Source organism: Pseudoliparis swirei, chromosome 24, assembly GCF_029220125.1.
Source record: "Pseudoliparis swirei isolate HS2019 ecotype Mariana Trench chromosome 24, NWPU_hadal_v1, whole genome shotgun sequence".
Classification (NCBI taxonomy): Eukaryota; Metazoa; Chordata; class Actinopteri; order Perciformes; family Liparidae; genus Pseudoliparis; species Pseudoliparis swirei.
The window spans coordinates 29,991,493-30,018,788 of record NC_079411.1 but is presented as its reverse complement, the minus strand read 5'-3'; the positions used below and the strand labels follow the sequence as shown (position 1 = coordinate 30,018,788).

Here is a 27,296-nt window from a genome sequence, read left to right as displayed (position 1 = left end):
TATCCTTTTTATTTTTTTATTGTGTTTCTGTGTGACTTTTATTTAGTTTTGCATTCAAATAGCAGCGGAGGCCACCGATTGGACGAGGAGGTGAGACACACTGAGCTCACGGTAGAGTCCACGAGGCTCATGGGGGTCAGACCTCGTCCTCCTGGTCCCCACAGGGAACCTTCCTCAGTGACCCGGGTCCAGGCCAGACCTCCATACCTGGGCCAGACCTCCATACCTGGGCCAGACCTCCATACCTGGGCCAGACCTCCATGCCTGGGCCAGACCTCCATACCTGGGCCAGGCCTCCATGCCTGGGCCAGACCTCCATACCTGGGCCAGACCTTCCAGTGAAAGCCTGCGCTTCATGAACTCATAAAGACCCCCCCGTGGGGACCGGTCTCTGCTGGGTCATGTGACCTCTCCTCACGAGGAGGTCTCTGCATCCGGAGACTCAACGTAGTGCAGAGTCTCTGAGGCGGCTGACCAGCGCCGCTCTGGAGCCATAAATAGAAGAGTTAGACCCAAAGTCAGAGCTGTGAGAGTCTGGAGGTCACAAGAGGTCACGAGAGGTCACCAGCTGCAGCGTCTTCCCTTCCTGTCCCTCGAGGTTCTCTTCATCCTGACACCGTGGCTCTTCCTTCTTGTCCAACGTTCTGCAGTCACCTGGAGCTCTGGTTCCTCCACCCCTCCCCCCTCCACCCTCCACCCCTCCTCTCATCCTCTCATCCTCCAGTTCATCTTCCTCCAGCTGCTCCTCGGTGGAGCGAGGCTCCTGGTCCTGGCCTTCACCTCAGGGTTCACTCAGAGGCCGCAGAGAGGTCCTTGACCCCTTGACCTTTAACCCTGGGTCATGGATACAAAGGTTATCTGACCTTCAGAAAGAGAGAGAGGGGGACAGAGAGAGGAAAGTAGTCTTTTAATTCCATTTAGCTCCGGATGCCAAACACTAAACAGGAGACAGAAAGGACTTAAAGGACTTGTCCTTAAAGTCTTGACCTGAAGGACTTGTCCTAAAGGACTTGTCCTCAGGCACTTGTCCTTAAAGACATGTCCTAAAGTACTTGTCCTTAAAGACTTGTCCTAAAGGATTTGTCCTTAGGGACTTGTCCTTAAAGACTTGTCCTAAGGGACTTGTCCTTAAAGACTTGTCCTAAAGGACTTGTCCTAAGGGACTTCAAGGACCTGTCCTCAAGTACTTGTCCTTAAAGACTTGTCCTAAAGGACTTGTCCTAAAGGACTTGTCCTTAAAGACTTGTCCTAAAGGACTTGTCCTTAAAGACTTGTCCTAAAGTACTTGTCCTTAAAGACTTGTCCTAAAGGATTTGTCCTTAGGGACTTGTCCTTAAAGACTTGTCCTAAAGGACTTGTCCTAAGGGACTTCAAGGACCTGTCCTCAAGTACTTGTCCTTAAAGACTTGTCCTAAAGGACTTGTCCTAAGGGACTTGTCCTAAAGGGACTTGTCCTAAAGGACTTGTCCTTAAAGACTTGTCCTAAAGGACTTGTCCTTAAAGACTTGTCCTAAGGACTTGTCCTAAAGACTTGTCCTTAAAGACTTGTCCTAAGGGACTTGTCCTAAAGACTTGTCTAAGACTTGTCCTAAGACTTGTCTAAGGACTTGTCTAAAGGACTTGTCCTAAGGGACTTGTCCTTAAAGACTTGTCCTAAAGTACTTGTCCTAAATGACTTGTCTAAAGGACTTGTCCTTAAAGACTTGTCCTAAAGACTTGTCTAAAGACTTGTCCTTAAAGACTTATCCTTAAAGACTTGTCCTAAAGGACTTGTCTAAAGACTTGTCCTAAGGACTTGTCCTAAAGACTTGTCCTAAGACTTGTCTAAGGACTTGTCCTAAAGACTTGTCCTAAGGGACTTGTCTAAAGGACTTGTCCTAAGACTTGTCCTAAGGACTTGTCTGTCCTAAAGGACTTGTCCTAAAGACTTGTCTAAGGGACTTGTTCAAAGGACTTGTCTAAAGACTTGTCCTAAGGGACTTGTTCTAAAGACTTGTCATAAGACTTGTCCTAAGGGACTTGTTCTAAAGGACTTGTCCTTAAGACTTGTCCTAAAGGACTTGTCCTAAAGTCTTGTACAAAGGGACTTGTCCTAAGGGACTTTAAGGACCTGTCCTCAAATACTTGTTCTTAAAGACCTGTCCCAAAGGACTTGTCTAAAGGACTTGTCAAAGACTTGTCCTCAAGGACTTGTCCTAAAGGACTTGTCCTAAAGACTTGTCCTAAGGACTTGTCTAAAGACTTGTCCTAAAGGACTTCAAGGACTGTCCTAAAGGACTTGTCTAAGACTTGTCTAAAGGACTTGTCCTTAAAGACTTGTCCTAAAGACTTGTCCTAAGGACTTGTCCTAAAGACTTGTCTAAGACTTCTAAGGACTTGTCTAAAGGACTTGTCCTAAAGACTTGTCCTAAAGACTTGTCTAAAGACTTGTCCTAAAGGACTTGTCCTAATGGACTTGTCCTAAAGGACTTGTCCTAAAGACTTGTCTAAGGACTTGTCCTAAATTGTCCTTAAAGACTTGTCCTAAGGGACTTGTCCTAAAGACTGTCCTAAGGACTTGTCCTAAAGACTTGTCTAAAGACTTGTCCTAAGGGACTTGTCCTAAAGACTTGTCCTAAAGACTTGTCCTAAGGACTTGTCCTAAGGACTTGTCCTCAAAGACTTGTCCTAAGGACTTGTCCTAAAGGACTTGTCCTTAAAGACTTGTCCAAGGACTTGTCCTAAGGACTTGTCCTTAAAGACTTGTCCTAAGGGACTTGTTCTAAAGGACTTGTCCTAAAGACTTGTCCTAAGGACTTGTTCCTAAGGACTTGTCCTAAAGACTTGTCCTAAGGACTTGTCCTTAAAGACTTGTCCTAAAGGACCTGTCCTCAAGTACTTGTCCTTAAAGACTTGTCCTAAAGGACTTGACCTTAAAGACTTGTCCTAAAGGGACTTGTCCTAAAGGACTTGTCCTGAAAGACTTATCCTTAAAGACTTGTCCTAAGGGACTTGTTCTCAAGGACTTGTCCTAAAGACTTGTCCTTAAAGACTTGTCCTAAGGGACTTGTCAAGGACTGTCCTAAAGACTTGTCCTAAAGACTTGTCTAAAGGACTTGTCCTAAAGACTTGTCCTAAAGGACTTGTCCTAAGACTTGTCCTAAAGACTTGTCCTAAGGACTTGTTAAAGACTTGTCCTAAAGGACTTGTCCTAAAGACTTGTCCTAAGGACTTGTCCTAAAGACTTGTCTAAAGACTTGTCCTAAGGACTTGTCCTAAAGACTTGTCCTAAGACTTGTCTGAAGACTTGTCCTAAAGACTTGTCTAAGACTTGTCCTAAAGACTTGTCCTAAAGGACTTGTCCTTGTCCAAGGACTTGTCCTAAAGACTTGTCCTAGACTTGTCCTAAGGACTTGTCTAAAGGACTTGGTCCTAAAGACTTGTCCTAAGGACTTGTCTAAAGACTTGTCTAAAGACTTGTCCTAAAGACTTGTCTAAAGGACTTCTAAGACTTGTCAAAGACTTGTCCTAAGGACTTGTCTAAGGACTTGTCTAAAGACTTGTCCTAAGACTTGTCCTAAAGGACTTGTCTAAGGACCTGTCTTGTCCTAAGGACTTGTCCTAAAGGACTTGTCCTAAGACTTGTCCAAGGACTTGTCCTCAAGACTTGTCCTAAGGACTTGTCCTAAGGACTTGTCCTAAAGACTTGTCCTAAGACTTGTCCTAAAGACTTGTCCTAAGGACTTGTCCTAAGGACTTGTCTAAAGACTTCCTTAAGGACTTGTCCTAAGGACTTGTCTCAAAGACTTGTCCTAAAGGACTTGTCCTAAGGACTTGTCCTAAAGACTTGTCCTAAAGACTTGTCCTAAGGGACTTGTCTAAAGGACTTGTCCTAAGACTTGTCCTCAAGACTTGTCCTAAGACTTGTCTAAGGACTTGTTCTAAAGGACTTGTCCTAAAGGACTTGTCTTGTCCTAAAAGGACTTGTCCTAAAGACTTGTCCTAAAGGACTTGTCCTAAGGACTTGTCCTAAGACTTGTCCTAAGGACTTGTCCTAAAGGACTTCCAAAGACTTGTCCTAAAGACTTGACTTCTAAGGACTTGTCAAGGACTTGTCCAAGGACTTGTCCTAAAGACTTGTCCTAAAGGACTTGTCTAAGGACTTGTTCTAAAGGACTTGTCCTAAGGACTTGTCCTAAAGACTTGTCCTAAAGACTTGTCCTAAGGGACTTGTCTAAGACTTGTCCTAAAGACTTGTCCTAAAGACTTGTCTAAGGGACTTGTCCTAAGGGACTTGTCCTGAAGGACTACTTGTCCTAAAGACTTGTCTAAGACTTGTCCTAAAGGACTTGTCCTAAGGACTTGTCCTAAAGACTTGTCCTAAGGACTTGTTCTAAAGGACTTGTCCTAAGACTTGTCCTAAGACTTGTCTAAGGACTTGTCCTAAGACTTACTTGTCCTAAAGACTTGTCCTAAAGACTTGTCCTCAAGACTTGTCCTAAAGACTTGTCCTAAAAGACTTGTCCTAATGGACATGTCTAAGGACTTGTCCTAAGACTTGTCCTAAAGGACTTGTCTAAAGGACTTGTCCTAAGACTTGTCCTCAAGACTTGTCCCTAAGGACTTGTCTAAGGACTTGTCTAAAGACTTGTCCTAAAGGATTTGTCCTTAGGGACTTGTCCTAAAGACTTGTCCTCAAGACTTGTCCTAAAGACTTGTCCTAAAGACTTGTCCTAAAGACTTGTCTAAGGACTTGTCTCAAGGACTTGTCCTAAGACTTGTCCTAAGGGACTTGTCTAAAGACTTGTCCTAGACTTGTCAAGGACTTGTCTAAGGACTTGTCCTTAAAGACTTGTCCTAAGGACTTGTTCTAAAGACTTGTCCTAAAGACTTGTCCTAAGGACTTGTTCTCAAGGACTTGTCCTAAAGACTTGTCCTAAGGGACTTGTCCTAAAGACTTGTCCTAAGGGACTTGTCTAAAGACTTGTCCTAAAGACTTGTCCTAAAGACTTCCTCTTAAAGACTTGTCTAAGACTTGTTCTAAGGACTTGTCCTAAGACTTGTCCTAAGGGACTTGTTCTAAGGACTTGTCCTAAAGACTTGTCTAAAGGACTTGTCCTAAGGGACTTTTCCTAAAGACTTGTCCTAAAGACTTGTCTAAGGACTTGTCCTCAAGGACTTGTCCTAAGGACTTGTCCTAAGACTTGTCCTAAGGACTCCTAAAGGACTTGTCCTGAGACTTGTCCTAAGGACTTGTCCTAAGACTTATCCTAAAGACTTGTCCTAAAGACTTGTCCTAGGGACTTGTCCTAAAGACTTGTCCTAAAGACTTGTCCTAAGGACTTATCTTGTCTAAGGACTTGTCCTAAAGGACTTGTCTAAGTACTTGTCCTTAAAGACTTGTCCTTAAAGACTTGTCCTAATGGACTTGTCCAAAGGGACTTGTCCTAAGGGACTTCAAGGACCTGTCCTCAAGTACTTGTCCTAAAGACTTGTCCAAAGGACTTGTCCAAGACTTGTCAAAGGACTTGTCCTAAAGGACTTGTCTAAAGACTTGTCCTAAAGACTTGTCCTAAAGACTTGTCCTAAGGACTTGAAGACTTGTCCTAAGACTTGTCCTAAGACTTGTCCTAAGGACTTGTCCTTAAAGACTTGTCCTAAGGGACTTGTTCTAAGGGACTGTCTAAGACTTGTCCTTAAAGACTTGTCCTAAGGGACTTTTCCTAAAGGACTTGTCCTAAGGGACTTGTCTAAAGACTTGTCAAGACTTGTCCTAAAGGACTTGTCCTAAAGACTTGTCCTAAAGACTTGTCAAAGACTTGTCCTAAGACTTGTCCTATAAAGACTTATCTAAAGACTTGTCCTAGGACTTGTCTAAAGGACTTGTCCTAAGGACTTGTTCTAATGGACTTGTCCTAATGGACTTGTCCTGAAGGACTTGTTCTAAGGGACTTGTCCTAAAGGACTTGTCCTAAAGACTTGTCTAAGACTTGTCCTAAAGACTTGTCCTAAGGACTTGTCCTAAAGGACTTGTCCTAAGGACTTGTCCTAAGGGACTTGTCCTAAAGACTTGTCTAAAGACTTCCTAAGGACTTGTTCTAAAGGACTTGTCCTAAAGGACTTGTCCTAAGACTTGTCTAAAGACTTGTCCTAAGGGACTTGTCTAAAGGACTTGTCTCAAAGACTTATCCTAAAGACTTGTCTAAAGGACTTGTCCTAAAGGACTTGTCCTAAAGACTTGTCCTAAGACTTGTCCTAAGGACTTGTCCTAAAGACTTGTCCTAAAGGACTTGTTCCAAAGACTTGTCATAAAGACTTGTCCTAAGGACTTGTCCTAAGGACTTGTCTCAAAGACTTGTCCTAAGGACTTGTCCTAAAGACTTGTCCTAAGACTTGTCTAAGGACTTAAAGACTTGTCCTAAGGACTTGTCTAAGGACTTGTCCTAAGGACTTGTCCTTAAAGACTTGTCCTAAGGACTTGTCCAAAGACTTGTCCTAAGACTTGTCCTAAAGGACTTGTCCTAAGGACTTCTGTCCTAAAGACTTGTCCTTAAAGACTTGTCCTAAAGGACTTGTCCTAAAAGACTTGTCCTAATGGACTTGTCTAAGGACTTGTCCTAAAGACTTGTCCTAAAGACTTGTCCTAAAGACTTGTCCTAAGACTTGTCTAAAGACTTGTCCTAAGGACTTGTCCTAAAGGACTTGTCCTAAAGACTTGTCCTTGTCCTAAAGACTTGTCCTAAAGGACTTGTCAAGACTTGTCCTAAAGACTTGTCCTAAAGACTTGTCCTAAGGACTTTCTCAAGGACTTGTCCTAAAGGACTTGTCCTCAGGGACTTGTCCTTAAAGACTTGTTCTAAGGGACTTGTTCTCAAGGACTTGTCCTAAAGAACTTGTCCTAAATGACTTGTCCTAAGGGACTTGTCTAAAGACTTGTCCTAAAGGACTTGTCCTAAAGAGACTTGTCCTAAGGACTTGTTCTAAAGGACTTGTCCTAATAAAGGACTTCTAAAGGACTTGTCCTAAAGGACTTGTCCTAAAGACTTGTCCTAAGACTTGTCCTAAAGACTTGTCCTAAAGACTTGTCCTAAAGGACTTGTCTAAAGACTTGTCCTAAAGACTTGTCTAAAGGACTTGTCCTAAGGGACTTTCTAAGGACTTGTCCTAAAGGACTTGTCCTAAGGACTTGTCCTAAAGACTTGTCCTAAAGGACTTGTCCTAAGGGACTTGTCTAAAGACTTGTCCTCAAGTGTCTAAAGACTTGTCCTTACAGACTTGTCCTAAGGACTTGTCCTAAAGGACTTGTCTAAGACTTGTCCCAAAGACTTGTCCTAAGGACTTGTCCTAAGGACTTGTCCAAGACTTGTTAAAGGACTTGTCCTAAAGACTTGTCCTAAAGGACTTGTCCTAAGGACTTGTCCTAAGACTTGTCCTAAGGACTTGTCCAAATTGTCTAAAGACTTGTCCTAAAGACTTGTCCTAAAGACTTGTCCTAAGGGACTTGTCCTAAGGACTTGTCTAAGACTTGTCCTTAAAGACTTGTCCTAGGACTTGTTCTAAAGGACTTGTCCTAAAGACTTGTCCTAAAGGGACTTGTCTAAAGGACTTGTCCTAAAGGACTTGTCCTAAGGACTTGTCCTAAAGGACTTGTCTAAACTTGTCCTAAGGGACTCTAAGGACTTGTCAAGGACTTGTCTAAGGACTTGTGTCCTAAAGACTTGTCCTAAGACTTAAAGACTGTCCTAAGGACTTGTTCAAAGGACTTCTAAAGGACTTGTCTAAAGGACTTGTCCTAAAGACTTGTCATAAAGACTTGTCCTAAGGACTTGTTCTAAAGACTTGTCCTAAAGACTTGTCCTAAGACTTGTCCTAAGGGACTTGTTCTAAAGACTTGTCTAAGACTTGTCCAAAGACTTGTCTAAAGACTTGTCCTAAAGGACTTGTCTAAAGACTTGTCCTAAGGACTTGTCCTAGGACTTGTCCTAAAGGACTGTCCTAAAGACTTGTCCTAAAGGGACTTGTCCTAAAGGACTTGTCTAAAGGACTTGTCCTAAGGACTTGTCTAAAGACTTGTCCTAAACTTGTCCTAAGGACTTGTCTAAGGACTTGTCCTAAGACTTGTCCTAGGACTTGTCCTAAAGACTTCAAGACTTGTCCTAAGACTTCTTAAAGACTTGTCCTAAGGACTTGTCTAAAGACTACTTGTCAAGGACTTGTCCTTAAAGACTTGTCCTAAGACTGACTTGTGACTTGTCTAAAGGACTTGTCCTAAAGACTTGTCCTAAAGACTTGTCCTAAGGACTTGTCCTAAGACTTGTCTAAGGACTTGTTCCTAAGACTTGTCCTAAGACTTGTTCTAAGGACTTGTCCTAAAAGACTTGTCCTAAGGACTTGTCCTAAGACTTGTCTAAGGACTTGTCCTAAAGACTTGTCCTAAGGACTTGTCTAAGGACTTCTAAGACTTGTCCTAAAGACTTGTCCTTAAAGACTTGTCATAAGGGACTTGTCCTAAAGACTTGTCCTAAAGACTTGTCCTAAGGACTTGTCTAAAGGACTTCCTTAAAGACTTGTCTTAAAGGACTTGTCCTAATGGACTTGTCCTAAAGACTTGTCCTTAAAGACTTGTCCTAAGGGACTTGTCCTAAGGGACTTGTCCTAAGACTTGTCTAAAGGACTTGTCCTAAAGACTTACTTGTCTAAAGGACTTGTCCTAAGACTTGTCCTAAAGACTTGTCCTAAAGGACTTGTCTAAAGGACTTGTCCTGGACTTGTCCTAAGACTTGTCCTAAGACTTGTCCTAAGGACTTGTTCTAAAGGACTTGTCCTTAAAGGACTTGTCTAAAGACTTGTCCTAAAGGACTTGTCCTAATGGACTTGTCGACTTGTTCTAAGACTTGTCCTTAAAGACTGGTCCTAAAGGACTTGTCCAAGGGACTTCAAGACTTGTCCTAAGGACTTGTCCTAAGGACTTGTCCTAAAGACTTGTCCTAAAGACTTGTCCTAAAGGATTTGTCCTTAGGGACTTGTCTAAGGACTTGTTAAAGACTTGTCTAAAGACTTGTCCTAAAGGACTTGTCCTAAAGACTTGTCCTAAGGACTTGTCCTAAGGACTTGTCCTAAGACTTGTCCTAAGGGACTTGTTCTAAGACTTGTCCTAAGGGACTTGTCCTAAAGACTTGTCCTAAGGACTTGTCCTAAGGACTTGTCCTAAGGACTTGTTCTAAAGGACTTGTCCTTGTCTAAGGACTTGTCCTAAAGGACTTGTCCTAAAGACTTGTCCTAAGGGACTTGTCTAAAGGACTTGTCCTTAAAGACTTGTCCTAAGACTTGTCTAAAGGACTTGTCCTAAGGACTTCTAAGGACTTTAAGGACTTGTCCTAAGGTCCTTCAAGGACCTGTCCTAAGTACTTGTCCTTAAGACTTGTCCTAAGGACTTGTCCTAAAGACTTGTCCTAAAGACTTGTCAAGGACTTGTCCTAAAGACTTGTCCTAAGGACTTGTCCTAAAGGACTTGTCCTTAGACTTGTCTAAGACTTGTTCTAAGACTTGTCCTAAAGACTTGTCCTAAGGACTTGTTCTAAAGGACTTGTCCTAAAGACTTGTCCTAAAGACTTGTCCTAAGGGACTTGTCCTAAGGACTTGTCCTAAGGACTTGGACTTGTCCTAAAGACTTGTCCTTAAGACTTGTCCTAAGGACTTCTAAGGACTTGTCCTAAAGACTTGTCCTTAAAGACTTGTCCTAAGACTTGTCCTAAAGGACTTGTCCTAAGGACTTGTCCTAAAGAACTTGTCCTAAAGACTTGTCCTAAGGACTTGTCCTAAGACTTGTCCTAAAGACTTGTCCTAAAGGACTTGTCTAAGGACTTGTCCTTAAAGGACTTGTCCTAAAGACTTGTCCTAAAGACTTGTCTAAAGGACTTGTCCTAAGGACTTGTCCTAAAGACTTGTCCTAAAGACTTGTCCTAAGGACTTGTTCAAAGACTTCCTAAAGACTTGTCTAAAGACTTGTCCTAAGGGACTTGTTCTAAGGACTTGTCCTAAAGACTTGTCCTAAGGACTTGTCCTAAAGACTTGTCCTAAGGACTTGTCCTAAAGACTTGTCCTAAAGACTTGTCCTAAAGACTTGTCCTAAGGGACTTCCAAGGACTTGTCCTAAGACTTGTCCTAAGGACTTGTTCTAAAGGACTTGTCCAAAGACTTGTCCTAAGGACTTGTCCTAAAGGACTTGTCCTAAAGACTTGTCCTAAAGGACTTGTCCAAAGGACTTGTCCAAAGACTTGTCCTAAGGGACTTGTTCTAAAGGACTTGTCTTAAAGACTTGTCTAAGGACTTGTCTAAAGACTTGTCCTAAGACTTGTCCTAAGGGACTTGTTCTAAAGGACTTGTCCTAAAGGACTTGTCCTAAAGGACTTGTCCTAAAGACTTGTCCTAAAGACTTGTCCTAAGGACTTGTCCTAAAGGACTTGTCCTCAAAGACTTGTCCTAAAGACTTGTCCTAAAGGACTTGTCCTAAAGACTTGTCCTAAGGACTTGTCTAAAGGACTTGTCCTTAAAGACTTGTCCTAAAGACTTGTCCTAAGGACTTGTCCTAAGGACTTGTCCTAAGACTTGTCCTAAGACTTGTCCTTAAAGACTTGTCCTAAGGACTTGTCTAAAGGACTTGTCCTAAAGACTTGTCCTAAGGGACTTGTCCTAAGGACTTGTCCTAAAGACTTGTCTAAGGACATTCTAAAGACTTGTCCTAAAGACTTGTCCTTAAAGACTTGTCCTAAAGGACTTGTCCTAAGACTTGTCCTAAGACTTGTCCTAAAGACTTGTCCTAAAGACTTGTCCTAAAGACTTGTCCTAAGGACTTGTCTAAGGACTTGTCCTAAAGACTTGTCCTAAGGGACTTGTCTAAGGACTTGTCCTAAGACTTGTCCTTAAAGACTTGTCCTAAAGGACTTGTCCTAAAGACTTGTCCGAAAGGAGTTGTCCTAATGGACTTGTCCAAAGGGACTTGTCCTAAGACTTCAAGGACTTGTCCTAAAGACTTGTCCTAAAGACTTGTCCTAAAGACTTGTTCTAAAGGACTTGTCCTTAAAGACTTGTCCTAAAGGACTTGTCCTAAGGGACTTGTCCTTAAAGACTTGTCCTAAGGGACTTGTTCTAAAGGACTTGTCCTTAAAGACTTGTCCTAAGGGACTTGTCCTTAAAGACTTGTCCTAAAGGATTTGTCCTTAGGGACTTGTCCTTAAAGACTTGTCCTAAATGACTTGTCCTAAGGGACTTGTTCTAAAGGACTTGTCCTAAAAGACTTGTCCTTAAAGACTTGTCCTAAGGGACTTGTTCTCAATGACTTGTCCTCAGGGACTTGTTCTAAAGAACTTGTCCTTAAAGACTTATCCTAAAGGACTTGTCCTAAAGACTTGTCCTAAAGACTTGTCCTAAGGACTTGTCCTTAAAGACTTGTCCTAAAGGACTTGTCCTAAAGTCTTGTCCTAATGGACTTGTCCTAAGGGACTTGTCCTAAGGGACTTGTACTTGTTCTAAAGGACTTGTCCTCAGGGACTTGTCCTAAAGAACTTGTCCTTAAAGACTTGACCTAAGGGACTTGTTCAAAAGGACTTATCCTTAAAGACTTGTCCTAATGGACTTGTCCTGAAGGACTTGTTCTGAAGGACTTGTTCTAAGGGACTTGTCCTAAGGACTTGTCCTAAAGACTTGTCCTAAGGACTTGTTCTAAAGGACTTGTCCTCAGGGACTTGTCCTAAGGACTTGTCCTTAAAGACTTGTCCTAAAGGACTTGTCCTAAAAGACTTGTCCTAATGGACTTGTCCTAAAGAACTTGTCCTGAAGGACTTGTCCTAAGGGACTTGTCCTAAAGGACTTGTCCTAAAGTACTTGTCCTAAATGACTTGTCCTAAGGGACTTGTCTAAAGGACTTGTCCTAAAGACTTGTCCTAAGGACTTGTCCTAAAGGACTTGTCCTAAAGACTTGTCCTAAGGACTTGTCCTTAAAGACATGTCCTAAAGACTTGTCTAAAGGACTTGTCCTAAGGACTTCTAAAGACTTGTCCTTAAAGACGTGTCCTAAAGGACTTGTCCTTAAAGACTTGTCCTAAAGGGACTTGTCCTAAAGGACTTGTCCTTAAAGACTTATCCTAAAGACTTGTCCTAAGGACTTGTCCTAAGACTTGTCCTAAGGGACTTGTTCTAAAGGACTTGTCCTAAAGACTGTCCTAAGACTTGTCCTAAAGACTTGTCCTAAAGACTTGTCCTAAAGACTTGTCCAAAGACTTGTCCTAAAGACTTGTTATAAAGGACTTGTCCTTAAAGACGTGTCCTAAGGGACTTGTTCTCAAGGACTTGTCCTAAGGGACTTGTTCTAAAGGACTTGTCCTAAAGACTTGTCCTAAGGACTTGTTCTAAAGGACTTGTCCTAAAGACTTGTCCTAAGGACTTGTTCTAAAGGACTTGTCCAAAGACTTGTCCTAAGGGACTTGTCCTAAAGACTTGTCCTAAAGGACTTGTCCTAAGGACTTGTCCTAAAGGACTTGTCCTAAAGACTTGTCCTAAGGACTTGTCCTAAAGGACTTGTCTAAGGGACTTGTTCAAGGACTTGTCCTAAAGACTTGTCCTAAAGACTTGTCCTAAAGGACTTGTCCTAAAGACTTGTCCTAAGGGACTTGTCCTAAAGACTTGTCCTAGGGACTTGTTCTAAAGGGACTTGTCCTAAAGACTTGTCCTAAGGACTTGTCCTAAGGACTTCTTAAAGACTTGTCCTAAAGGACTTGTCCTAAAGGACTTGTCCTAAGACTTGTCCTAAAGACTTGTCCTAAAGGACTTGTCCTAAAGACTTGTCCTAAAGACTTGTCCTAAAGACTTGTCCTAAAGGACTTGTCCTAAGGGACTTGTCCTCAAGTACTTGTCCTTAAAGACTTGTCCTAAGGGACTTCAAGGACCTGTCCTCAAGACTTGTCCTAAAGACTTGTCCTAAAGGACTTGTCCTAAGGACTTGTCCTAAAGACTTGTCCTAAAGGACTTGTCCTAAAGACTTGTCCTAAAGACTTGTCCTAAAGGACTTGTCTAAAGACTTGTCCTAAAGGACTTGTCCTAAAGGACTTGTCCTTAAAGACTTGTCCTAAGGGACTTGTTCTAAAGGACTTGTCTAAAGACTTGTCCTAAGGACTTGTTCTAAAGGACTTGTCCTAAAGACTTGTCCTAAAGACTTGTCCTAAGGACTTGTCCTAAAGGACTTGTCCTAAAAGACTTGTCCTAATGGACTTGTCCTAAAGGACTTGTCCTGAAGACTTGTCCTAAAGGACTTGTCCTAAAAGACTTGTCCTAATGGACTTGTCCTAAAGAACTTGTCCTGAAGGACTTGTCCTTAAAGACTTGGCCTAAAGGACTTGTCCTTAAGACTTGTCCTAAAGACTTGTCCTAAAGACTTGTCCTAAAGGACTTGTCCTTAAAGACTTGGCCTAAAGGACTTGTCCTAAGGGACTTGTCCTTAAAGACTTGTCCTAAAGTACTTGTCCTAAAGTACTTGTCCTTAAAGACTTGTCCTAAAGGATTTGTCCTTAGGGACTTGTCCTTAAAGACTTGTCCTAAATGACTTGTCCTAAAGACTTGTCCTAAGGACTTGTTCTAAGACTTGTCCTAAAGACTTGTCCTAAGGACTTGTCCTAAAGGACTTGTCCTAAAGACTTGTCCTAAGGACTTGTTCTAAAGGACTTGTCCTAAAGACTTGTCCTAATGGACTTGTCCTAAAGGACTTGTCCTAAGGACTTGTCCTAAGACTTGTCCTAAAGACTTGTCCTAAAGACTTGTCCTAAAGACTTGTCCTAAAGGACTTGTCCTAAAGACTTGTCCTAAGGGACTTGTTCTCAAGACTTGTCCTTAAAGACTTATCCTAAGGGACTTGTTATAAAGGACTTGTCCTTAAAGACGTGTCCTAAGGGACTTGTTCTCAAGGACTTGTCCTAAAGTACTTGTCCTAAAGACTTGTCCTAAATGACCTGTCCTAAGGGACTTCAAGGACCTGTCCTCAAGTACTTGTCCTTAAAGACTTGTCCTTAAAGACTTGTCCTAAAGGACTTGTCCTTAAAGACTTGTCCTAAAGGGACTTGTCCTAAGGACTTGTCCTAAAGACTTGTCCTAAGGGACTTGTTCTAAAGACTTGTCTAAGACTTGTCCTAAAGACTTGTCCTAAAGGACTTGTCTAAGACTTGTCCTAAAGACTTGTCCTAAGGACTTGTCTAAAGGACTTGTCCTAAAGACTTGTCCTAATGGACTTGTCCTAAAGAACTTGTCCTGAAGACTTGTCCTAAAGACTTGTCCTTAGGGACTTGTCCTTAAAGACTTGTCCTAAATGACTTGTCCTAAGGGACTTGTTCTAAAGGACTTGTCCTTAAAGACTTGTCCTAAGGGACTTGTTCTCAATGACTTGTCCTAAAGACTTATCCTTAAAGACTTGTCCTAAGGGACTTGTTCTAAAGGACTTGTCCTAATGGACTTGTCCTAATGGACTTCTCCTAAAGGACTTGTCCTAAAGACTTGTCCTAAAGACGTGTCCTTAAAGACTTGTCCTAAAGAACTTGTTCTAAAGGACTTGTCCTAAGGGACTTGTCCTCAAGGACTTGTCCTTAAAGACTTGTCCTAAGGGACTTGTTCTCAAGGACTTGTCCTTAAAGACTTGTCCTAAGACTTGTTCTAAAGGACTTGTCCTTAAAGACTTGGCCTAAAGGACTTGTCCTAAGGGACTTGTCCTTAAAGACTTGTCCTAAAGTACTTGTCCTAAATGACTTGTCCTAAGGGACTTGTTCTAAAGGACTTGTCCTAAAAGACTTGTCCTAAAGACTTGTCCTGAAGACTTGTCCTTAAAGACTTGTCCTAAGGGACTTGTTCTAAGGACTTGTCCTAAAGACTTGTCCTAAGGGACTTGTTCTAAAGGACTTGTCCTAAAGACTTGTCCTAAGGGACTTGTTCTAAGGACTTGTCCTCAAGGACTTGTCCTCAAGTACTTGTCCTTAAAGACTTGTCCTAAAGGACTTGTCCTAATGGACTTGTCCAAAGGGACTTGTCCTAAGGACTTGTCCTAAAGACTTGTCCTAAGGACTTGTCCTAAAGGACTTGTCCTTAAAGACTTGTCCTAAAGGACTTGTTCTAAAGGACTTGTCCTGAAGGACTTGTCCTAAAGACTTGTCCTAAAGACTTGTTCTAAAGGACTTGTCCTAAAAGACTTGTCCTAATGGACTTGTCCTAAAGAACTTGTCCTTAAAGACTTGTCCTAAGGGACTTGTCCTAAAGAACTTGTCCTTAAAGACTTGTCATAAGGGACTTGTTCTAAAGGACTTGTCCTTAAAGACTTGTCCTAAAGAACTTGTCCTTAAAGACTTGTCCTAAGGGACTTATTCTCAAGGACTTGTCCTTAAAGACTTGTCCTAAGGGACTTGTTCTAAAGGACTTGTCCTAAAGACTTGTCCTTAAAGACTTATCCTAAGGGACTTGTCCTTAAAGACTTATCCTTAAAGACTTGTCCTTAAAGACTTGTTCTAAAGGACTTGTCCTAAAGACTTGTCCTAAGGGACTTGTTCTAAGGACTTGTCCTGAAAGACTTGTCCTAAGGGACTTGTTCTAAAGGACTTGTCCTTAAAGACTTGTCCTAAAGAACTTGTCCTAAAGGACTTGTCCTCAAGGACTTGTCCTAAAGACTTGTCCTAAAGGACTTGTCCTCAAGTACTTGTCCTTAAAGACTTGTCCTAAGGGACTTGTTCTAAAGGACTTGTCCTTAAAGACTTGTCCTAAGGGACTTGTTCTAAAGGACTTGTCCTTAAAGACTTGTCCTAAGGGACTTGTTCTAAAAGACTTGTCCTAAGACTTGTCCTAAAGGACTTGTCCTAAAGACTTGTCCTTAAAGACTTGTCCTAAAGACTTGTCCCTAAAGACTTGTCCTAAGGGACTTGTTCTAAAGGACTTGTCCTAAAAGACTTGTCCTTAAAGACTTGTCCTAAAGGACTTGTCCTTAAAGACTTGTCCTAAGGGACTTGTTCAAAAGGACTTATCCTTAAAGACTTGTCCTAATGGACTTGTCCTAATGGACTTGTCCTAAGGGACTTGTCCTGAAGGACTTGTTCTAAGGGACTTCAAGGACCTGTCCTCAAAGACTTGTCCTAAAGACTTGTCCTAAAGGAACTTGTCCTAAAGACTTGTCCTAAGGACTTGTTCTAAAGGACTTGTCTAAAGACTTGTCCTAAGGGACTTGTTCTAAAGGACTTGTCCTTAAAGACTTGTGCTAAGGACTTGTTCTAAGGACTTGTCCTTAAAGACTTGTCCTAAAGGACTTGTTCTAAAGGACTTGTCCTTAAAGACTTGTCCTAAGGGACTTGTTCTAAAGGACTTGTCCTTAAAGACTTGTCCTAAAGGACTTGTCCTTAAAGACTTGTCCTTAAAGACTTGTCCTAAAGGACTTGTCCTGAAAGACTTGTCCTAAATAATTTGTCCTTAAAGACTTATCCTTAAAGACTTGTCCTAAGGGACTTGTTCTAAAGGACTTGTCCTAAAGACTTGTCCTTCAAGACTTGTCCTTAAAGACTTATCCTAAGGGAATTGTTCTAAAGGACTTGTCCTTAAAGACTTGTCCTAAGGGACTTGTTCTAAAGGACTTGTCCTAAAAGACTTGTCCTTAAAGACTTGTCCTAAGGGACTTGTTCTAAAGGACTTGTCCTAAAGACTTGTCCTAAAGGACTTGTCCTAAGGGACTTCAAGGACCTGTCCTCAAGTACTTGTCCTTAAAGACTTGTCCTAAAGGACTTGTCCTTAAAGTCTTGTCCTAAGGGACTTGTTCTCAAGGACTTGTCCTAAAGACTTGTCCTTAAAGACTTGTTCTAAAGGACTTGTCCTAAAGGACTTGTCCTAAAGAACTTGTCCTAAATGACTTGTCCTAAGGACTTGTTCTAAAGGACTTGTCCTAAAGACTTGTCCTTAAAGTCTTGTCCTAAGGGACTTTTCCTAAAGGACTTGTCCTAAGGGACTTGTTCTAAATGACTTGTTCTTAAAGACTTGTCCTAAGGGACTTGTTCTAAAGGACTTGTCCTTAAAGACTTGTCCTAAGGGACTTGTTCTAAAGGACTTGTCCTTAAAGACTTGTCCTAAGGGACTTGTTCTAAAGGACTTGTCCTAAGGGACTTGTCCTAAAGGACTTGTCCTAAGGGACTTGTCCTAAAGACTTGTCCTTAAAGACTTGTCCTAAAGACTTGTCCTTAAAGACTTGTCCTAAGGGACTTGTTCTAAAGGACTTGTCCTTAAAGACTTGTCCTAAGGGACTTGTTCTAAAGGACTTATCCTTAAAGACTTGTCCTAAGGGACTTGTTCTAAAGGACTTATCCTTAAAGACTTGTCCTAAGGGACTTGTTCTAATGGACTTGTCCTAAAGAACTTGTCCTGAAGGACTTGTCCTAAGGGACTTCAAGGACCTGTCCTCAAGTATTTGTCCTTAAAGACTTGTCCTAAAGAACTTGTCCTTAAAGACTTGTCCGAAGGGACTTGTTCTCAAGGACTTGTCCTAAGGGACTTGTTCTAAAGGACTTGTCCTTAAAGACTTGTCCTAAGGGACTTGTTCTAAAGGACTTATCCTTAAAGACTTGTCCTAAGGGACTTGTCCTAAAGGACTTGTCCTTAAAGACTTGTCCTAAGGGACTTGTCCTAAAGGACTTGTCCTAAGGGACTTCAAGGACCTGTCCTCAAGTACTTGTCCTTAAAGACTTGTCCTAAAGGACTTGTCCTGAAAGACTTGTCCTAAAGGACTTGTCCTAAGGGACTTGTCCTTAAAGACTTGTCCTAAAGGACTTGTCCTTAAAGACTTGTCCTAAGGGACTTGTTCTAAAGGACTTGTCCTAAAGACTTGTCCTAAAGACTTGTCCTAAAGACTTGTCCTTAAAGACTTATCCTAAGGGACTTGTTCTAAAGGACTTGTCCTTAAAGACTTGTCCTAAGGGACTTGTTCTAAAGGACTTGTCCTAAGGGACTTGTCCTAAAGAACTTGTCCTTAAAGACTTGTCCTAAGGGACTTGTTCTCAAGAACTTGTCCTAAAGACTTGTCCTAAAGGACTTGTCCTAAGGGACTTCAAGGACCTGTCCTCAAGTACTTGTCCTAAGGGACTTGTTCTAAAGGACTTGTCCTTAAAGACTTGTCCTAAGGGACTTGTTCTAAAGGACTTGTCCTTAAAGACTTGTCCTAAGGGACTTGTTCTCAAGGACTTGTCCTAAAGAACTTGTCCTAAATGACTTGTCCTAAGGAACTTGTCCTAAAGATTTGTCCTTAAAGACTTATCCTTAAAGACTTGTCCTAAAGGACTTGTCCTTAAAGACTTGTCCTAAGGGACTTGTTCTAAAAGACTTGTCCTTAAAGACTTGTCCTTCAAGACTTGTCCTTAAAGGACTTGTCCTTAAAGACATGTCCTAAAGGACTTGTCCTTAAAGACTTGTCCTAATGGACTTCTCCTAAAGGACTTGTCCTAAAGGACTTGTCCTAAGGGACTTGTCCTTAAAGACTTGTCCTAAAGTACTTGTCCTAAAGGACTTGTCCTTAAAGACTTGTCCTAAGGGACTTGTTCTCAAGGACTTGTCCTAAAGAACTTGTCCTAAATGACTTGTCCTAAGGGACTTCAAGGACCTGTCCTCAAGTACTTGTCCTTAAGGACTTGTCCTTAAAGACTTGTCCTAAAGGACTTGTCCTGAAAGACTTGTCCTAAAGGACTTGTCCTTAAAGACTTATCCTGAAAGACTTGTCCATAAAGACTTGTCCTAAAGGACTTGTCCTAAAGAACTTGTCCTAAAGACTTGTCCTTCAAGACTTGTCCTTAAAGACTTATCCTAAGGGACTTGTTCTAAAGGACTTGTCCTTAAAGACTTGTCCTAAGGGACTTGTTCTAAAGGACTTGTCCTAAGGGACTTGTCCTAAAGAACTTGTCCTTAAAGACTTGTCCTAAGGGACTTGTTCTAATGGACTTGTCCTAAAGAACTTGTCCTGAAGGACTTGTCCTAAGGGACTTCAAGGACCTGTCCTCAAGTATTTGTCCTTAAAGACTTGTCCTAAAGAACTTGTCCTTAAAGACTTGTCCTAAGGGACTTGTTCTCAAGGACTTGTCCTTAAAGACTTGTCCTAAGGGACTTGTTCTAAAGGACGTGTCCTTAAAGACTTGTCCTAAAGAACTTGTTCTAAAGGACTTGTCCTCAATAACTTGTCCTAAAGACTTGTCCTAAAGACTTGTCCTTAAAGACTTGTCCTAAGGGACTTGTCCTTAAAGACTTGTCCTAAAGGACTTGTCCTTAAAGACTTGTCCTAAAGGACTTGTCCTAAGGGACTTGTCCTTAAAGACTTGTCCTAAAGGATTTGTCCTTAGGGACTTGTCCTTAAAGACTTGTCCTAAGGGACTTGTTCTAAAGGACTTGTCCTAAATGACTTGTCCTAAGGGACTTGTTCTAAAGGACTTGTCCTAAAAGACTTGTCCTAAAGGACTTGTCCTAAAGGACTTGTCCTTAAAGACTTGTCCTAAATGACTTGTCCTAAGGGACTTGTTCTAAAGGACTTGTCCTAAAAGACTTGTCCTTAAAGACTTGTCCTAAGGGACTTGTCCTTAAAGACTTGTCCTAAAGGACTTGTCCTAAAGAACTTGTCCTTAAAGACTTGTCCTAAGGGACTTGTTCTCAATGACTTGTCCTCTTGTCCTCAGGGACTTGTTCTAAAGAACTTGTCCTTAAAGACTTATCCTGAAAGACTTGTCCTAAGGGACTTGTTCTAAAGGACTTATCCTTAAAGACTTGTCCTAAGGGACTTGTTCTAAAGGACTTGTCCTTAAAGACTTGTCCTAAGGGACTTGTTCTCAAGGACTTGTCCTAAGGGACTTGTTCTAAAGGACTTGTCCTTAAAGACTTATCCTTAAAGACTTGTCCTAAGGGACTTGATCTAAAGGGACTTGTCCTAAAGACTTGTCCTAAAGACTTGTTCTAAAGGACTTGTCCTAAAGAACTTGTCCTTAAAGACTTGTCCTAAGGGACTTGTTCTAAAGAACTTGTCCTAAAGAACTTGTCCTAAGGACTTGTCCTAAAGGACTTGTCCTAAAGACTTGTCCTAAGGACTTGTCCTAAGGACTTGTCCAAAGGACTTGTCCTAAGATTTGTCCTTAAAGACTTGTCCTTAAAGACTTGTCCTAAAGGATTTGTCCTTAGGGACTTGTCCTTAAAGACTTGTCCTAAATGACTTGTCCTAAGGGACTTGTTCTAAAGGACTTGTCCTAAAAGACTTGTCCTAAGGGACTTGTTCTAAAGGACTTGTCCTAAAGACTTGTCCTAAGGGACTTGTTCTAAAGGACTTGTCCTAAAGACTTGTCCTAAGGACTTGTTCTAAAGGACTTGTCCTAATGGACTTGTCCTAAGACTTGTCCTAAAGACTTGTCCTAAAGACTTGTCTAAGACTTGTCCTCAAGTACTTGTCCTTAAAGACTTGTCCTAAAGGACTTGTCCTGAAAGACTTGTCCGAAAGGACTTGTCCTTAAAGACTTATCCTGAAAGACTTGTCCATAAAGACTTGTCCTAAAGAACTTGTCCTAAAGACTTGTCCTTAAAGACTTATCCTAAGGGACTTGTTCTAAAGGACTTGTCCTTAAAGACTTGTCCTAAGGGACTTGTTCTAAAGGACTTGTCCTTAAAGACTTGTCCTAAGGGACTTGTTCTAAAGGACCTGTCCTCAAGTACTTGTCCTTAAATACTTGTCCTTAAAGACTTGTCCTAAGGGACTTGTCCTAAAGAACGTGCCCTTAAAGACTTATCCTAAGGGACTTGTTCTAAAGGACTTGTCCTTAAAGACTTGTCCTAAGGGACTTGTTCTAAAGGACTTGTCCTTAAAGACTTGTCCTAAAGACTTGTTCTAAAGGACTTGTCCTTAAAGACTTGTCCTAAGGGACTTGTTCTAAAGGACTTGTCCTAAATGACTTGTCCTAAGGGACTTGTTCTAAAGGACTTGTCCTAAAAGACTTGTCCTTAAAGACTTGTCCATAAAGACTTGTCCTAAAGACTTGTCCTTAAAGACTTGTCCTAAAGGACTTGTCCTAAGGGACTTGTCCTAAAGGACTTGTCCTTAAAGACTTATCCTTAAAGACTTGTCCTAAGGGACTTGTTCTCAAGGACTTGTCCTAAAGACTTGTCCTTCAAGACTTGTCTAAGACTTGTCCTTAAAGACTTGTCCTAAGGGACTTGTTCTAAAGGACTTGTCCTTAAAGACTTGTCCTAAGGGACTTGTTCTAAAGGACTTGTCCTAAGGGACTTGTCCTAAAGACTTGTCCTAAAGGACTTGTCCTTAAAGACTTGTCCTAATGGACTTGTCCTAAAGAACTTGTCCTGAAGGACTTGTCCTAAGGGACTTCAAGGACCTGTCCTCAAGTACTTGTCCTTAAAGACTTGTCCTAAAGACTTGTCCGAAGGGACTTGTTCTCAAGGACTTGTCCTTAAAGACTTGTCCTAAGGGACTTGTTCTAAAGGACGTGTCCTTAAAGACTTGTCCTAAAGACTTGTTCTAAAGGACTTGTCCTAAGGACTTGCCCTAAAGAACTTGTCCTAAAGACTTGTCCTAAAGACTTGTTCTAAAGGACTTGTCCTAAAGACTTGTCCTAAGGACTTGTTCTAAGGACTTATCCTAAAGACTTGTCCTAAGGACTTGTTCTAAAGGACTTATCCTAAAGACTTGTCCTAAGGACTTGTTCTCAAGGACTTGTCCTTAAAGACTTGTCCTAAGGGACTTGTTCTAAAGGACGTGTCCTTAAGACTTGTCCTAAAGAACTTGTTCTAAAGGACTTGTCCTAAGGGACTTGTTCTAAGGACTTGTCCTAAAGGACTTGTCCTGAAAGACTTGTCTAAGGACTTGTCCTAAAGACTTGTCCTAAGGGACTTGTCCTTAAAGACTTGTCCTTAAAGACTTGTTCTAAAGGACTTGTCCTTAAAGACTTGTCCTAAGGGACTTGTTCTAAAGGACTTATCCTTAAAGACTTGTCCTAAGGGACTTGTTCTAAAGGACTTATCCTTAAAGACTTGTCCTAAGGGACTTGTTCTAATGGACTTGTCCTAAAGAACTTGTCCTGAAGGACTTGTCCTAAGGGACTTCAAGGACCTGTCCTCAAGACTTGTCCTAAGGGACTTGTCTAAAGACTTGTCCTTAAAGACTTGTCCTAAAGGGACTTGTTCTAAGGACTTGTCCTTAAAGACTTGTCCGAAGGGACTTGTTCTCAAGGACTTGTCCTTAAAGACTTGTCCTAAGGGACTTGTTCTAAAGGACTTATCCTTAAAGACTTGTCCTAAGGGACTTGTTCTAGAGGACTTATCCTTAAAGACTTGTCCTAAGGGACTTGTTCTAAAGGACTTGTCCTTAAAGACTTGTCCTAAGGGACTTGTTCTAAAGGACTTGTCCTTAAAGACTTGTCCTAAAGGACTTGTCCTGAAAGACTTGTCCTAAAGGACTTGTCCAAAGGGACTTGTCCTAAATAATTTGTCCTTAAAGACTTATCCTTAAAGACTTGTCCTAAGGGACTTGTTCTAAAGTTCTTGTCCTAAAGAACTTGTCCTAAAGACTTGTCCTTCAAGACTTGTCCTTAAAGACTTATCCTAAGGGAATTGTTCTAAAGGACTTGTCCTTAAAGACTTGTCCTAAGGGACTTGTTCTAAAGGACTTGTCCTAAAGAACTTGTCCTTAAAGACTTGTCCTAAGGGACTTGTTCTAATGGACTTGTCCTAAAGAACTTGTCCTGAAGGACTTGTCCTAAGGGACTTCAAGGACCTGTCCTCAAGTATTTGTCCTTAAAGACTTGTCCTAAAGAACTTGTCCTTAAAGACTTGTCCGAAGGGACTTGTTCTCAAGGACTTGTCCTTAAAGACTTGTCCTAAGGGACTTGTTCTAAAGGACGTGTCCTTAAAGACTTGTCCTAAAGAACTTGTTCTAAAGGACTTGTCCTAAGGGACTTGTCCTCAATAACTTGTCCTAAAGACTTGTCCTTAAAGACTTGTTCTAAAGGACTTGTCCTTAAAGACTTGTCCTAAGGGACTTGTTCTAAAGGACTTATCCTTAAAGACTTGTCCTAAGGGACTTGTTCTAAAGGACTTATCCTTAAAGACTTGTCCAAAGGGACTTGTTCTAGAGGACTTATCCTTAAAGACTTGTCCTAAGGGACTTGTTCTAAAGGACTTGTCCTTAAAGACTTGTCCTAAGGGACTTGTTCTAAAGGACTTGTCCTAAAGAACTTGTTCTAAAGGTCTTGTCCGAAGGGACTTGTCCTCAATAACTTGTCCTAAAGACTTGTCCTTAAAGACTTGTCCTAAGGGACTTGTCCTTAAAGACTTGTCCTAAGGGACTTGTTCTAAAGGACTTATCCTTAAAGACTTGTCCTAAGGGACTTGTTCTAAAGGACTTATCCTTAAAGACTTGTCCTAAGGGACTTGTTCTAAAGGACTTGTCCTAAAGACTTGTCCTAAGGGACTTGTTCTAAAGGACTTATCCTTAAAGACTTGTCCTAAGGGACTTGTTCTAATGGACTTGTCCTAAAGAACTTGTCCTGAAGGACTTGTCCTAAGGGACTTCAAGGACCTGTCCTCAAGTATTTGTCCTTAAAGACTTGTCCTAAAGAACTTGTCCTTAAAGACTTGTCCGAAGGGACTTGTTCTCAAGGACTTGTCCTTAAAGACTTGTCCTAAGGGACTTGTTCTAAAGGACTTGTCCTAAGGGACTTGTTCTAAAGGACGTGTCCTTAAAGACTTGTCCTAAAGAACTTGTTCTAAAGGACTTGTCCTAAGGGACTTGTCCTCAATAACTTGTCCTAAAGACTTGTCCTTAAAGACTTGTTCTAAAGGACTTATCCTTAAAGACTTGTCCTAAGGGACTTGTTCTAAAGGACTTATCCTTAAAGACTTGTCCTAAGGGACTTGTTCTAAAGGACTTATCCTTAAAGACTTGTCCTAAGGGACTTGTTCTAGAGGACTTATCCTTAAAGACTTGTCCTAAGGGACTTGTTCTAAAGGACTTGTCCTTAAAGACTTGTCCTAAGGGACTTGTTCTAAAGGACTTGTCCTTAAAGACTTGTCCTAAGGGACTTGTTCTAAAGGACTTATCCTTAAAGACTTGTCCTAAGGGACTTGTTCTAAAGGACTTATCCTTAAAGACTTGTCCTAAGGGACTTGTTCTAGAGGACTTATCCTTAAAGACTTGTCCTAAGGGACTTGTTCTAAAGGACTTGTCCTTAAAGACTTGTCCTAAGGGACTTGTTCTAAAGGACTTGTCCTAAGGGACTTCAAGGACCTGTCCTCAAGTACTTGTCCTTAAAGACTTGTCCTAAAGGACTTGTCCTGAAAGACTTGTCCTAAAGGACTTGTCCTCAGGGACTTGTCCTAAATAACTTGTCCTAAAGACTTGTCCTTAAAGACCTATCCTGAAAGACTTGTCCTAAGGGACTTGTTCTAAAGGACTTGTCCTAAGGGACTTGTTCTAAAGGACTTGTCCTAAAGACTTGTCCTTAAAGACTTATCCATAAAGACTTGTTCTAAAGGACTTGTCCTAAAGGACTTGTCCTAAAGACTTGTCCTAAGGGACTTCAAGGACCTGTCCTCAAGTACTTGTCCTTAAAGACTTGTCCTAAAGGACTTGTCCTTAAAGACTTGTCCTAAAGGACTTGTCCTTAAAGACTTGTCCTAAATGACTTGTCCTTAAAGACTTGTCCTAAAGAACTTGTCCTTAAAGACTTGTCCTAAAGAACTTGTCCTTAAAGTCTTGTCCTAAGGGACTTGTTCTAAAGGACTTGTCCTTAAAGACTTGTCCTAAAGAACTTGTTCTAAAGGACTTGTCCTAAAGGACTTATCCTTAAAGACTTGTCCTAAGGGACTTGTTCTAAAGGACTTGTCCTTAAGAAGAATAAGAATAAGAATATACACTTTTATTAATCCCCAAGGGGAAATTAGTTCTCTGCATTTAACCCATCCTTAGTTATTAAGGAGCAGTGGGCTGCGGTGAAGCGCCCGGGAAGCAACTGGGGGTTCAGTGCCTTGCTCAAGGACACTTCGACTTGCAACTGATGGGGAGAGCGGGGATCGAACCCACAACATTGCGGTTGCAGGACGGCCCTCTTACCCCACTGAGCTAAAGCCGCCCCATCAAAGGACTTATCCTTAAAGACTTGTCCTAAAGAACTTGTTCTAAAGGACTTGTCCTTAAGACTTGTCCTTAAAGACTTATCCTTAAAGACTTGTCCTAAGGGACTTGTTCTCAAGGACTTGTCCTTAAAGACTTGTCCTAAGGGACTTGTTCTAAAGGACTTGTCCTTAAAGACTTGTCCTAAGGGACTTGTTCTAAAGGACTTGTCCTAAGGGACTTCAAGGACCTGTCCTCAAGTACTTGTCCTTAAAGACTTGTCCTAAAGGACTTGTCCTAAAAGACTTGTCCTTAGGGACTTGTTCTCAAGGACTTGTCCTCAGGGACTTGTCATAAATAACTTGTCCTAAAGAACTTGTCCTTAAAGACTTATCCTGAAAGACTTGTCCTAAGGGACTTGATCTAAAGGACTTGTCCTTAGGGACTTGTTCTAAAGGACTTGCCCTAAAGAACTTGTCCTAAAGATTTGTCCTTAAAGACTTATCCTTAAAGACTTGTCCTAAGAGACTTGTTCTAAAGGACTTGTCCTTAAAGACTTGTCCTAAGGGACTTCAAGGACCTGTCCTCAAGTACTTGTCCTTAAAGACTTGGCCTAAAGGACTTGTCCTTAAAGACTTGTCCTAAATGACTTGTCCTAAAGTACTTGTCCTAATGGACTTGTCCTTAAGTACTTGTCCTAAATGATTTGTCCTAAGGGACTTGTCCTCAAAGACTTGTCCTACGGGACTTGTCCTAAAGTACTTGTCCTTTAAGATTTGTCCTAAGGGATTTGTCCTCGAGGACTTGTCCTAAGGGACTTGTCTCTTGGACCTGAGAGGCCTCCTGACCTTCTGCAGCTCCTCCCTCAGCCAGGAGGGGAGGGGCTGCCCGAGGCGGTGCAGCAGCTTGGACAGGTCCACGTTGTGGTCCCTGTAGTACCTGGACAGGTACGCATGGGCCTGGGGGGGGGGGACAAAACATTCAGGGAAGGAGTGAAGTTGGTGAGTCAGTATTTAATAAGGGGCAGAATAATAAAACATGGAAATGTGGGAGAGACAAGAGGAAGAGAACAGAGGGAGCATTAAGGGAGCATTGAAGGAGACAGGAAAGGTGAAAGGAAAAAGAGTTGTGGTAAATATTGAGAGGAAATAAAAGACAGCAGGAGACAAGAAGTACAACACATTCATGATGAGTCGGCACTTTAGGGCCACACAGAGCTAACAGAGCTAACATGTCCCTATTGAGTCCTCATATTTAGGTTGTAAGGCTCTGTCCTCTGATTGGCTGACAGCGCTCTATGTCCTGACGTTTACCTCGGGCTCCATCGGAGGGTACTTCCTCCCTTTGCTCTTCCCCAGACATTTAGTCTTTCCTCCGTCGAGCCGCTGGCACCAGAAACCTTTCTGAGGGTCGAACCTGCAGAGCAGAGACAGCTCACTGCACAGAGCCGGGGGTCCAACCCCGACCCCACCATGACCCCACCATGACCCCACCATGACCCCATAAGAGATGACGGAGTGATGGAGAAGTCTTAGATCCACGACTCAGTGTATATTTATGTATGTATATTCATATATGCATGTTTATTTGTGTATGCATGTATATTCATATATGCATGTATATTTATGTATGCATGTATATTCATATATGCATGTTTATTTATGTATGCATGTATATTTATATATGCATGTATATTTATGTATACACGTATATTCATATATGCATGTATATTTATGTATGCATGTATATTTATGTATGCATGTATATTGTATACATGTATATTTATGTATGCATGTATATTCATATATGCATGTATATTTATGTATACATGTATATTTATGTAAACATGTATATTCATATATGCATGTATATTTATGTAAACATGTATATTCATATATGCATGTATATTTATTAGGGCTGTGAAACGATTAAAATTTTTAATCGGATTAATCACAGGTTTTTGTGGATTAATCATGATTAATCACATATTACCGATATTCTCTGTATATTTTGTGAGAACATAGAGATTTATGACAAAAGACGGATATATACATTCATACATTCTTCTATACAATGGTGCTGCAACTCAGCAGTTATTTAGCAGTTTTCTTCCATATGGAACATTAACACATCTTCATCCTAAACAGAATGTTTAACCCTCCTGTTACCTTTC

The 27,296-nt window shown here is 41.4% G+C and overlaps 1 long non-coding RNA gene across 1 annotated transcript; it reads right to left on the bottom strand.

Moving 5' to 3' along the window:
• Positions 1-724: 724 nt before the first annotated feature.
• On the bottom strand, positions 725-26,536 carry LOC130190695 (uncharacterized). Its single transcript, XR_008831023.1, has 3 exons — positions 26,437-26,536; positions 25,972-26,082; positions 725-863 (listed from the first exon to the last, which is right to left on the bottom strand). It is a non-coding gene; the product is annotated as an uncharacterized LOC130190695 (long non-coding RNA).
• Positions 26,537-27,296: the final 760 nt, after the last annotated feature.